Genomic DNA, 12622 nt, shown 5'->3' with positions numbered 1-12622 from the left:
CAGAAGCAGAGACTTTCCTGCCAAAAATCTTTCCAGTGGAAACTGCCACCATGAATGCCGATGCTTAAACTAGGCTGCAACAAAAGTATCGAATCCCAAGAGGGGGAAAAAAAAAACGTGTTCACCTCTAGCAACAACTTCCTGAAAAACCAATACAGGAAATTTCCTTAAAATAACATTATTTTGCTGAAATAACAATGGAGGGGGTGGAGGGCGGGGAGGGAGGGCTGAACAGGAAAAGCAAGTCTTTATGTCAGTTGCCATTTGGGTGTTCATTGCTAAATACAGATATCATTCACCACATACAAGATCAATGGCAGCTGCTGTAATTACAGTCATGGTTTGGAGGGAAGCGCTGCCAGAACACTACCAACCACAGGAAGGAAATCCACATCTACTCAAGAGCATTTTTTCCACATGGTGTTATTTTCGTGGCACAGCACTCCAGTAACACGGGGAGGGGGGCAGTAAATCAATGGCAGCGCCTATTTTAATCACACAGGCATAGGTCAGAGAAGTATTCTGCAGAAACACGCTGAACAAGGAAACAAAAGACCATGGCCACATCTTAAATAAGGTTTTGTTTGTTTTAGTTACTTGAGGGCTGTTCCATGAATAAGCTTACATCAGCTAAAGTCAAGAGCTTAAATCCAGGCTTTTCCAAACTGAGTCCTCCTGGATTCAGAACACAATGTTTCGGATTGGTTTTCTCCCCTGCTCTCTATGTAATCATGAGCAACCTAAGCGAGATCTGATACCTCCAAACTGGTTTGACTCCCAGCAAACTCAGGTCTGCAGGATTTCTTGCCTTAGACATTAAATGAAAGAAACAAAACTGATTTGGGACTGAAATCAACCCTGAAGCCACATGGCCCTAGCCCTGATGCAGCTGGCATTGGTGTTCATCTGGGAGTCAGCAAACCCACAAGGGATGACCAGCGTATGACTGCAACAGCTTTATCTGGCCAGCCGCAAGGGAGGGCTGGTGCCTGGGGCACACGGCAACATCCCCACCCACAGGCTTCCAACAATGGGGCTTTGGCTGTGGGTTTGGGGAACCAGAACATGGGTGTTTCTCTCTTTCTTGTGCAAAGCTTGACCCCATTCTGTCTGTCTCCACTCCTACCTTGGATTACTGATAAAATCATACTCCATATTATCCTACCTTTCAGCTGACTGCCTTTTCCGCTCTCCATGATTGCTCCATGCAGAGCTCACAATCACAAATTTAAATGAAGGAATTGACTCAATTGAAAACAATCATCAACACTGTTCTGTGAAAACAGATCTAATATGATCCTCACATCTGATTTTCTCATGTCTCTCTTATTTTTGACAAATTAGTTTGAACAACAGATTTCTGTACATTTCTACATCTCTTTACCATTATTGTCACTGAACTTGATGAGGTTTGTGTTAGTCCCAAGTTCAGGTTTCTCAAGATCTAGCTGAAGTGAATTTCCACCATTTGGTTTATTAAACTCTCCTGTCACTTTAATGTGATCTACAGCTTTTCTCAGGGTACATTCTATCCCACCTTCTAGGTAACCATTTATTGACCCAATCTCTCACAAACTTGTCTTTTGTCTCTAATGAGACACTGAGCTACTGAAGACCACCCTTTCAACCTAGAAAGCCACGTGATTTTCAATCATTCTAACAATCTGTATCTCTAGACCCTATTTCCACAGCTTCTTCAGTGAGGGATGGTAACAAAAACCTCACTGAAGTCAAAGTCAAGAAATGCTATATTCATTGGTGTCCACACATCTACATAATCATTTCATTGTAAAAGTAACTGAGGTTGGTCAAGTACAACATGCCCTTTTCTACATCTGGGTCAACTGTTGATTATCTTCTCAACCTGAAAAAGAGTCCCTGAGGAGATGATACACAATACCTCCAAGGACTGTGGTAAAGGTGGCTGACTAAAGTTCCTTGAATTCTTCTTTCTTATGCCTCTTGAAGACGGGTGTAATGACAGCCTTTCTCTAGCCTTCAAGGACTTCTCTGCTCCCTCTTTTCAGAAACCAGAATTGCAATTTTATCACCCATGTCCTTCAGCCTTCACCCAACCCGACGGCTCTGAGTGTAACTGGCTTTTCTAAGGACATCTGAAGAGTAAAAAAAGCTTTGTTTCCTGTGCAGCACTGCTTAGCTTTGTTCTCCTAGGCAATCTGTGCTTTTGTACAAAAATCATACTTGCAGCAGGAATTTATCACGCCTCTTTCTTGGAAGGTCACACTGCAAGAAGGTCTCCTCTTGCCCACACACTCAACTCCACACAGCTTAGATTCTAAGAACCCAGCATTTATCCTCACTTCACTCTTTTGAAATAAGAAAGTGCCCTACCTCCTGATCTTAATCAGCAGATGTCTGGCAAAAAGTAGTTCTCACAAGCAGATGCTGGAAAGAATCGAATCCAAATCACCAGAGCATGAAGCCTCTAAACACTAAGGGAGAAGGACAGAGATACAAAAAATACCCAAAATCCACAGTGAAACATTTTTACCCTTCCTTTAACACTATCTCCAAAGTAACTGAAGGAATGAAGAAAAACAGTACCTCACCTTTCTGACACATGCCCTTATACTCACTGAACAGGACTAAAATTACTATTTGGATTGTGCTAGGATGTGGTTCCTCCAGGAGAAGGAGGGAGACCCATTAAGTGTCTTCACTGACATTACAGATCTCACTGCTCTCTTGACAAACTTGCCAGGTTACCTTCCTGAATGCTACATATCATCAGGTTCCTGCACCTGGGCCACAACAATCTCATGCAATGCCACAAGCTTGGGGAAGAATGGCTGGACAGCTGTGTGGCAGAAAAGGACCTGGGGGTACTGATTGACAAGTGGATGCATATGAGCCAGCAGTGTGCCCAGGTGGCCAAGAGGACCAACAGCATCCTGGCCTGTACTAGAAATAATGTGGCCAGCAGGAGCAAGGAGGTGATTGTCCCTCTGTACTCAGTGCTGGTGAGGCCACACCTCGAGTGCTGTGTTCAGTTCTGGGCCCCGCAGGAAGGACATTGAGGCACTGGAGTGGGTACAGAGAAGGGCAACTGAGCTGGTGAGGAGCCTGGAGAACAAGTCCTCTGAGAAGAGGCTAAGAGAACTGGGGCTTTTTAGTCTACAAAGAAGGGGAGACCTTATTGCTCTCTACAGCTACCTGAAAGGAGGTTGTAGAGAGGTATGCATTGGTCTCTTCTCACAAGTAACTAATGACAGGACGAGAGGGAATAGCCTAAAGCTGCAACAAGGCAGGTTTAGACTGGGCATTGGGGAAATTTTTTTCACAGAAAGGGTTGTCAGGCACTGGAATTGGCTGCCCAGGGAGGTGGTTGAGTCGCCATCCCTGGATGCGCCATCTAGATCTTGTGCTTGGGGACATGGTGCAGTGACAGACTTGGTGAGGTGGGTGAAATGGCTGGACTTGATGACCTCAGAGGTCCTTTCCAGCTTGGATGATTGCACGATATCCTTTCTTCTGAATTTATCAGGGACTTAAACTTGTCACTACTTGCTTCTAAATTAAGAAACAAGACGCCCCAAATGGTCTCTTATGGCAATGCTTCCAGGGATCTTCAGACAAACTCCACTCAAGGCAAGCCATTTCCGTCACGCATGGCCTTCAAATGCTACTCCCTACCTCATATGTTACTACAGTGCATCTGCACTGTGCTCATCTCATCTGAATTGTTGACAGTGAAGTGAGAAGCACAAGTGAAAAACACCACCTTGCTCCACTTCACTCATTGTACAGCACATCAGCAGACCTCAATCTCCCATTTGAAAGCTGCCAGGTTAATTGATTTCCACACACTGTACCACAGATCAGCACCTGTGTCCTCTGCTATGCTCTCTGCTTTCAAGTACTAATGCCACAGCATCACACAGACTGGTCAATGGATAAGTAACTGGCTGGATGGTCACATACAGAGGGTAGTGGTCAATGGCTCAATGTCCAGATAGAGAAGAGTGACAAGTGGTGTCCCTCAGAGGAGTATACTGGGGCCAGTGTTCTTCATCAGCAATACTGACAGTAGGATCAAGTATGTCCTCAGCAAGTTTGCAGACGACATGGAGCTGAGTGGTGTGGTTGATATACCAGAGTGCAGGATGTCATCCAGAGGATAGACAAGCTGGAGAAGTAGGCCCAGGTGAACCTCATAAGGTTCAACAAGGCCAAGTGAAAGGCCCTGCACCTGGGACAGGATAATCCTTGTTATCAATACAGGCTGGGGGAAGATGCGATAGAGGGTACTCATGGATGAAAAAGTAGACATGAGCCAACACATTGCAAACTTAGCAGCCCAGAAGGCCAATCACATCCCAGGCTGCTTCAAAGCAGCATGGCCAGCAGACCCAGAGAGATGATTCTGCCACTCTGCTCTGGGGAGATCTCACCTGCAGTGCTGTGTCCAGCTCTGGAGCCCTCAACACAGGAAGGACATGAACCTGATGGAGTAGGTCCAGACGAGGCCACAAAAATGATCAGGGGGCTGGAACACCTCTGCTATGAGGACAGGCTGAGGGAGCTGGAGGTATTCAGCCTGGTGAAGAGAAGGCTCCAGGGAGATGTAATAGGGGCCTGCCAGTACCTGAAAGCAGCCTAACAAGGAAGATGGGGAGGGACTACTTCCAAAGGCCTGCAGTGATAGGACAAGAGGCAATGGTTTCAAAATAGAGAAGGGCAAATTTAGATAGGACATTCTGAAGAAGTTCTGTACTCTGAGAGTGGTGGAACACTGGAATACATTGCCCCAAGAGGTGGTAGAGGCCCCATCCCTGGAGACATTCAAAGTCAGGTTTGAAGGGGCTCTGAGCAAGCTGACCTAGCGGGAAATCTCCCTGCTTACTGCAGGGAGGCTGGACTAGATGACCTTTGGAGGTCCCTTCCAACCCAGTGCATTCTATGACACGCACACCTTCAATGAATGTATGAATAAGTACCAAATGCAGATGCCAAGAGATTTACTATACTAACAAAACCAGGATGTTCTGGCAGAAACCATTCTCAAGATGACAGAAACCAATAGAATAGAATAGAATAGAATAGAATAGAATAGAATAGAATAGAATAGAATAGAATAGAATAGAATAGAATAGAATAGAATAGAATGACCAGACCAGGTTGGAAGAGACCTTCATGATCATTGCATCCAACCTATCATCCAACACCACCTAATCAACTAAACCATGGCACCAAGCACCCCATCAAGTCTCCTTCTGAACATCTCCAGTGATGGTGACTCCACCACCTCCCCAGGCAGCCCATTCCAATGGGCAATCACTCTCCCTATGAAGAATTTCTTCCTAATATCCAGTCTAAACTTCCACTGGCACAGCTTGAGACTGTGTTCTCTTGTTCTAAGGCTGGTTGATTGGAGGAGAGACCAACCCCCACCTGGCTACAACCTCCCTTCAGGTAGTTGCAGACAGCAATAAGGTCTCCCCTGAGCCTCCTCTTCTCCAGGATAAGCAACCCCAGCTCTCTCAGTCTCTCCTCATAGAGCTTGTGTTCCAAACCCCTCACCAATTTTGTTGCCCTTCTCTGGACACCTTCCAGCAAGTCAACATCCTTCCTAAACTGATGGGCCCAGAACTGGACACAGGACTCAAGGTATGGCCTAACCAGTGCTCTGTACAGGGGCAGAATGACCTCCCTGCTCCTGCTGGCCACACTGTTCCTGATAAATTGTATGGCCCAACATATTTTTTTCCTCATAACATGTAGTTCTGGGGGAGATGTATAACTTTTGTGTTTATCCCAAGTCATCAGAACATATGCTCCCTTGCTAACACCACACCAGATACTTAATCCAGGAATAAACACTCACATAAAGTGGCTTCTGCAGTTGTAGGTTTATAATTTATGAATAGGACAAAGAAGACAAAGCTGATATATTTTATCTTAAGTTTTCAGCCAGATTCTTTCAGAATTTTCTTTTTAAATACAAGAAGGTACATTTCCATAAAGTATGGAAAACATGGCATTTAAAAAAAAAATAAGGCAATGAAGTATGACCTTTTTATCACAGAAATATAGTCATCCTTATTGTATTTCCCTGCCTGCAAATCTTTCTGAACCTTCACAACAACTGCCAAATTAATGAAATACCTCTGTTGGTGCAAGTGGAAAGTTCTGATCTGGTAAGATTTTTGCATAATGCTGTACAGAACACAAAAACCCAACTACCTATGGGACACCCTAGTGAAGATTCCATGGTCAAACAAAGGTGCTGCTGGCATTTATAAGCCAGCAATTACGAGCACTTTAGATTACAAGTATCACAATATCACCAAGGTTGGAAGAGACCTCAAAGATCATTGAGTCCAACCTGTCACCACAGACTTCATGACTACACCATGGCACCAAGTGCCACATCCAATCCCCTCTTGAACACCTCCAATGATGGTGACTCCACCACCTCCCTGGGCAGCACATTCCAATGGTGAACGACTCTCTCAGTGAAGAACTTTCTCCTCACCTCCAGCCTGAACTTCCCCTGGGGCAGCTTGAGACAGTGTCCTCTTGTTCTGGTGCTGGTTGCCTGGGAGAAGAGACCAACCCCTTCCTGGCTACAACCACCTTTCAGGTAGTTGTAGAGAGCAATGAGGTCTCCCCTGAGCCTCCTCTTCTCCAGGCTAAACAAACCTGACATTTTGGGCACTCGATTCTTCACAGGCAGGACACAATGTTGCACATAGCAGGTGAGAATTTCAAAGACACAAAGAGAAAACAAAGCAAACCAGGGAAAAAACAAGTGCGAGGAAGTATCCATTCTATTTTATAAACAATCCAGCAGACTGAGGGTTATTTATACAAAGCTACACAGAATCGTTGAGCAAAGCATCAAGCACTGCCAATGCTAGCTGACTGCAAATACAGAGAACACTGAAAAGATACACATTTAGAGTAAAAATATATGTAGGGACTTGCACACATCAGATGAACAAGAATCCTATTGTCTTGATTACCTGCAACTAGCAGGCATAATAAATTTAGCTTACTCTTACACAGGAGACAAGACACAAGCCTCCTGCTATATATCTAGGTATTTGATTGCACTTTTGTTTGTGCTTTTGTAATTTCACAAGATGTACTTACATAATTCTGCTTTTCATTTGTATAACACTTTAAGGGGCTCACAGTCACAACCCCATCAGTCACATTAGGTGTAGGCATTTGTGGAAAATAAAAGAACTATTCTCTTTGCTGGAACCCTGTCATATAATGAAAGATAGTTTTAATTTCACAGCATTGTGACTGGTTTACCATTTTGAACATATGAACCTTAGATCAGAGAGGAGCTCCTACAAAAGGCTCTAGATCACCTTACTTGATCTTTCTGATCAAGAGTTACACAGGTTGCCATGGAAATTAAATGTTAGTGACAAGCAGGGAACTTGGGGCTTGAAAAATACTCATTATTTCATTTCAGAAGGCAAGAACTTGCCCATCTTCAAGGTTGCAATCTATGGTCAATGATGGAAATTCTGGCATTGCATACTATTTTTCTGAACAGAATTTTTTAAGGTGAAATATGATAGGTAGACATTCCAGTCTATAACCTTTAAGACTGGAAGTTTTAAATCACATTTAACTTCAAGGGCAAAGCAGACAGTCACAAAACAACCCATCCTCCTACGTATGTCACCATCCTGCTCTTGGGGAAATCCAGCCATTCAGAAAGATGACAGAAATGCTTTCAGTATTAATGCAACTTCAGCCTGGATATGATTCACCAGCAGAAAGGTGGCTATCGAAACTAAACCATTTCTTACTTGACAAACAAAGCTGCAGTAAATGTAACATTAACAGGCAAAAAGTTTCCAATAGTAACATGAGAAGTAAGACCCCCCCCTCCTCCAAGTGGTGGAGTATGAGCAGCTCATACGCATCTATCTGTGTGCTGTGATTGACCTACTGTCAGATCAGTTTAGTCATCACATCATCTTGGAAGCATATAGTTTCACCTGCTTGCTGGAAACTCTTGGAGGGCAGCAGCCAGCAATGAGCAATGCCAAAGCAGTCCCTGAAACACCTTGAGCTAGCCAAAGCAAAAGTCTTTCCACTGGTAGAGAATTCAATCTTACCCTCTGTAGATAAACAACTGCCTGCATCTCAACTGCATATGGTCCAACATAAATATTCCACAGAAAAACACACTAGGCCAAAACCACTTGATGCCCCAAGCATGGAGCATTCCAGTACCAACAACTGAACATCCCTTCCCTGCATATCAATTGACTTGGACCCTGTAGCAAACAGCAGCACACAGGATTTGAGCCAAGTGCCTGTGAAGCACTAATTATAGCATAAAAACAAGAGAGCTTCCAAACATGGTGGAGAGGGGTGAAATTCTCTTCTGAGCCACTGGAATTAATACACAGCAGTTTGCCTGAGACTGCGTAGCAATGAAGGGTCAGTGATAGGCCAAAATGCAGATGAAGAGAGAGGTGAAATCAGTCTTTAAGCACACAGATTCATTATCTCCTCTGTCTGCTTAGTGAAAGCTGGGAGAGAATAAAGAGATTGGGAAATAGGGGTAATGAAAAAAAGAAGATAATAACAGAAAAACGTATCAGCATCCATCATTTACCATCAAACCCATCCATTGTTTAGCTAGCCCTGAAACCTTGAATTCAAGTGCAGTATTGCCCCACAGGCTGTTTGGAGGATACATGAGAAAAGACAACACTCTTTGAAGTTGAGCATAAGAATAATGAACAATGAGAGCTACTGACAGACAGTGTTATGGCAAAATAAACTGGTTAACGGCAAAACCCCAAAGGTTTTCCACTGAGTTGACAGGTTTGACTACATCTAGATGCAAGATCTGATGGTTGTTTTGACACATACAACAGAGCATGGCATAAACACTCTGGCATCTCTGGGCTCCTTGCCCTCTCCTCTCTGCCACAGTGTCATCAAGTTTATTTCAGACGCAAAGAAAGGCACACACACAAAAACCCAAACCAAACTAAACCAACCAAACAAAAAAATATCTGCAGAGGGGATCACTGACACTCTGATCCATACTAGGAGTATGTTAACTTAGCCAGTTTACTCTGGAGTATCTGATAAAGACAGCAGCAATGACAGCTCAAAGGAGGTCACTGGTAGAAGACAGTATGATTCAGTGATCTGGGACTTCATTTCTTCCCACAGATGGCAAGGGATGGGCTCCATTGGGAAGTACAAGCAGAACCACATTAAAGCAATAATGTATGTTACTGAATAAAGGATCATAGGGCACAGAAAAAGCCTTGCTGAGAAGTTGGAGCTGCAGCCACTGGAACAAAGGGGAATTTACTGCATGCCATATTAGACCACATGGCTATCAGAGCTCCAGGTTTGCAAACTTTTCCTTTATAGATATATGAAGTGATGATTAACTAAGAGCATAATTCTGTCACATTCAGTTTAGAAACATGACTACATGAGACTAGGTGTCTTACTAATGGTCTGGGGACCAACAGTCTCGGTCTCTTAAAAAATTTTGTCGTCCAACAAAGAATTTGGGTGCTTTACAGCAATTACATTGACTTCAACAGCCACAGGAAATCTAGAATCAGTCCAAGACTGTGATATTCCCCTAGACTTAAAGCTAGAAGCAACAAACAAGCTGATGTCAGCGCATGCAACAGAAGTTTTGCCAACAAAATTCCGCAACAAAATTTCACCTTCAAAACTGCCCTGAAACTTAGGTTTAAACAGAATCATGTTACCCATTTCAGACCAGCTAATAACAAAAATAAGTTTCACTAACAGCACTGTGAGTGTGCACATTATGAAGTGGTTTGTGTTGGGCAGGCAAGTCTTTTTCTCTCTCCCCTTCACAACAGAGCACTTTTATAGTCTCCTGATTGAGCTATGAGCATGTAATAGACAAATTTCAGAAGAAACTTGATTGGTTTTATAGTTAAAGAGAAACCTTTTGAATACCGATGCCCAGTAAGACTGTGAATAAGCAAAGACAGGTGGTAAAAGCAGATGGTTTTGAAAAGATCTGCATCAGTCCCTGGCTCTGCTGACATAGTGAATCCACAGGATTCTGGCAGAAATAAGCGGTTCCCTTCCTCTTCTTTCTTTGCCTCACTCTTCTTTCTTTGCTGGTTGCCACAAGGCCAGGATGAGACTGGCAAAGCATGCTCAGCCACACTCTTCATCCCACTCCCACTCCAAATTGCTTCTTCCTTGCAGCCAAACACAAGTGATTGATACAGGCTGAGAAGCTGTGTGGTCAGCTGACAGGAGCCACAAAATCACCTCTGTGTTTGCTGGTCCTAACCAGAAACAGAGCAGGCAACGCTCCCGGTTTCAGCAGTCTAGCACTATGGTTATTCACCACAGAACACAATCACTTTGCTTCTAGTTGTTGCTTCTGACCATGCCAGAGAAAGATCTAAATGTGAGCATCACTGAATGCTCTGCTCTAGACAACAACACACTTTCCAGCACAGACCTCTGCTGAAAGCACTAGCTCATTTCTGAAGGCCTTGGTGATAAAGGAGGAGGTCTCTCAGACGCTTCAACTCTGCATAACCAAACAAATTCCACAAATGGTGAATAACCTTATGTCATTAGCCACATGGGAAGCAAAGCTCAGACAGGCATAATTATTCACATTATATCTCAAAGTAAAGACAGCAGGCAAAGAAATGCTTTCTTATGTCAATGAAAGCAGTAACAGAAAAGTACAGTTCCAAATGATCGTTGTGCCTTTGGCCAAAACAGTGCTGACTGCTGCAGCCACAACCTTCTTCATATCATTGTACTTGTGCTTAAGAGCAAAGAGCCACTCCTAATGAGCAAACAATGCCAGCTTGAGGCCATCATTTTCTTCATGCTGCATTAGCTGAAGTTGAGGTCAGCTGCACTAGTTGAGGTCAGCTGCAGCTCTTTTGAGGTATCACAGCACACCTATAAAGATGACTCAGGCAATTTCATATACCACCACCAAAATAAGTCAAATGGTACCATCTCTGGCTACTATCAAATTCGTATGTGTAGCCCCTTGTTAACTCCACAGCACACCCATCTCGAAGAACCTCTTAGAAGACTGTTAATGCCAACACATTTTGTGAATAAATTAAGAATCCCTCTTTTAGGACATACTAAGGGGTGCTGTGGGAATTACACTTCTGAAAAGGACTGATTTTCCACACAGTATTTCTGCTTTGCAGATTTTTCTCAGAAACAGGTCTGATTCACCCAATGTCAGTGTAACACTTACTGTTGTTTTCCATTTCTTTAATTAGCATATGTAGCTTTGGAAGAATCTTTTCTTCATTCATCTATAGCATTGTCTACAAAGCTGCAACAAAGCTACATTTTTATCATTTCACTCCCAGTAACAAGACAGTTTCTGAAGGAATATTCCAGAGAGGGTGTGACACTACAGTGTATATACGTTCAGCATCCCCCAAGTAAGAAAAGGCCCTTCTTAAACATCTATGACAAAATACATCTACATTCTTTAGGTAAAGTCAGGGAATGTTTCTTTCCTTCAAATCAGGGTGTATGGTTGTTTTGAGGAAGATCAAACAAAAAGAAGCAATTGTCAGTCCAGCTGGCCCCAAGTTTATACAGCACTGCAGAAACAGCAGTGGAAACTGAGTTTGTTATAAAGGTACACATAATCAAGGACCTGACAAACTAAGCACAGCAGGAAACTTTAAGGCCAAAAAATTAAGTAAGTGTATTCTTGAAGGAGGTGGGGCCTTACTCTGACATGCTAAACAACTACCTCCTCTGCTCAGAACACAGAGCTCTGAATTAAGGTTTCAGGACAATTCTGCCACTGACCTGATTTATAACATGGTAAAATTGCCTCTCATCTTTCAGGACAATAAAACATGGATCTGGGCAAGGCTGAAAGACAACTGTAGAAACTAAATTGTAAGCATCCAGTTTGTGACATCTGAATTGACTGGAAAAAGCACAGGGAGTTTATCAGTCAAAGCTGCCTCCAGAGCAGAGCTGCAAACTTGGTGCCTCTGTTAACAGGTCGTTCCCTGCTTCTCTGGCAGTCTGTCTCTAGAGTCTTCTTTTGCCCAGCTGATGTACTACAGCTTTTATTTATTCAGGCTTTTCCCACATGACCATCATGATGTTTTAAAAGTACAATTCTCCACTACTAATTTAAACAAGCATTAATAAGCATTAGAATCACAACTCAAACTGGCATGAATTTGCAGTTTTGTTACAGTATCAGATGCATCCTTGAACATCCTCTAAATATAGTAAAAGTCTGTCCTCAATTTGCTGTAGCTATTTTTAATTCAGATACCTTTGAGTGAGTGAATCTCTCCTCCCTCTCTCAAATGTTCTGTTCTCATCACCCAGGTATTCATGTTTACAGTGCCTTCAACTTCGACAAACACCCCAAAACAAAGGGAAAAAACCCTTGGTTTTGCACAACTATAGTTTATCAGAGGAAGAAAACACAACAGATCAGGAGATTGAAGCACTACCTTATAAGAGGAATTTTACAACTTTCCTACAGCAGCTACTAGTATAATTTTTAAATGCTGTAGTTACTTTGAAGAGGAGCAGATTATACAGTAATAAATAGAACTTGCACTGCCCTCTTCAAGAACATTGCAGG

General features: G+C 43.1%; 1 protein-coding gene across 8 annotated transcripts in view; it reads right to left on the bottom strand.

The window, feature by feature from the left end:
• FAR2 (fatty acyl-CoA reductase 2) overlaps positions 1–12622 on the bottom strand; it is a 142750-nt gene that overhangs the window by 127482 nt on the left and 2646 nt on the right. The window lies entirely within an intron of this gene.

This window comes from Melanerpes formicivorus, unplaced genomic scaffold, assembly GCF_026170545.1.
Source record: "Melanerpes formicivorus ecotype bairdi unplaced genomic scaffold, bMelFor1.0.p_v2 SCAF_64, whole genome shotgun sequence".
Lineage (NCBI taxonomy): Eukaryota > Metazoa > Chordata > Aves > Piciformes > Picidae > Melanerpes > Melanerpes formicivorus.
The sequence above is the reverse complement of the archived record's forward strand: the minus strand, read 5'-3'. Positions and strand labels throughout refer to the sequence as shown.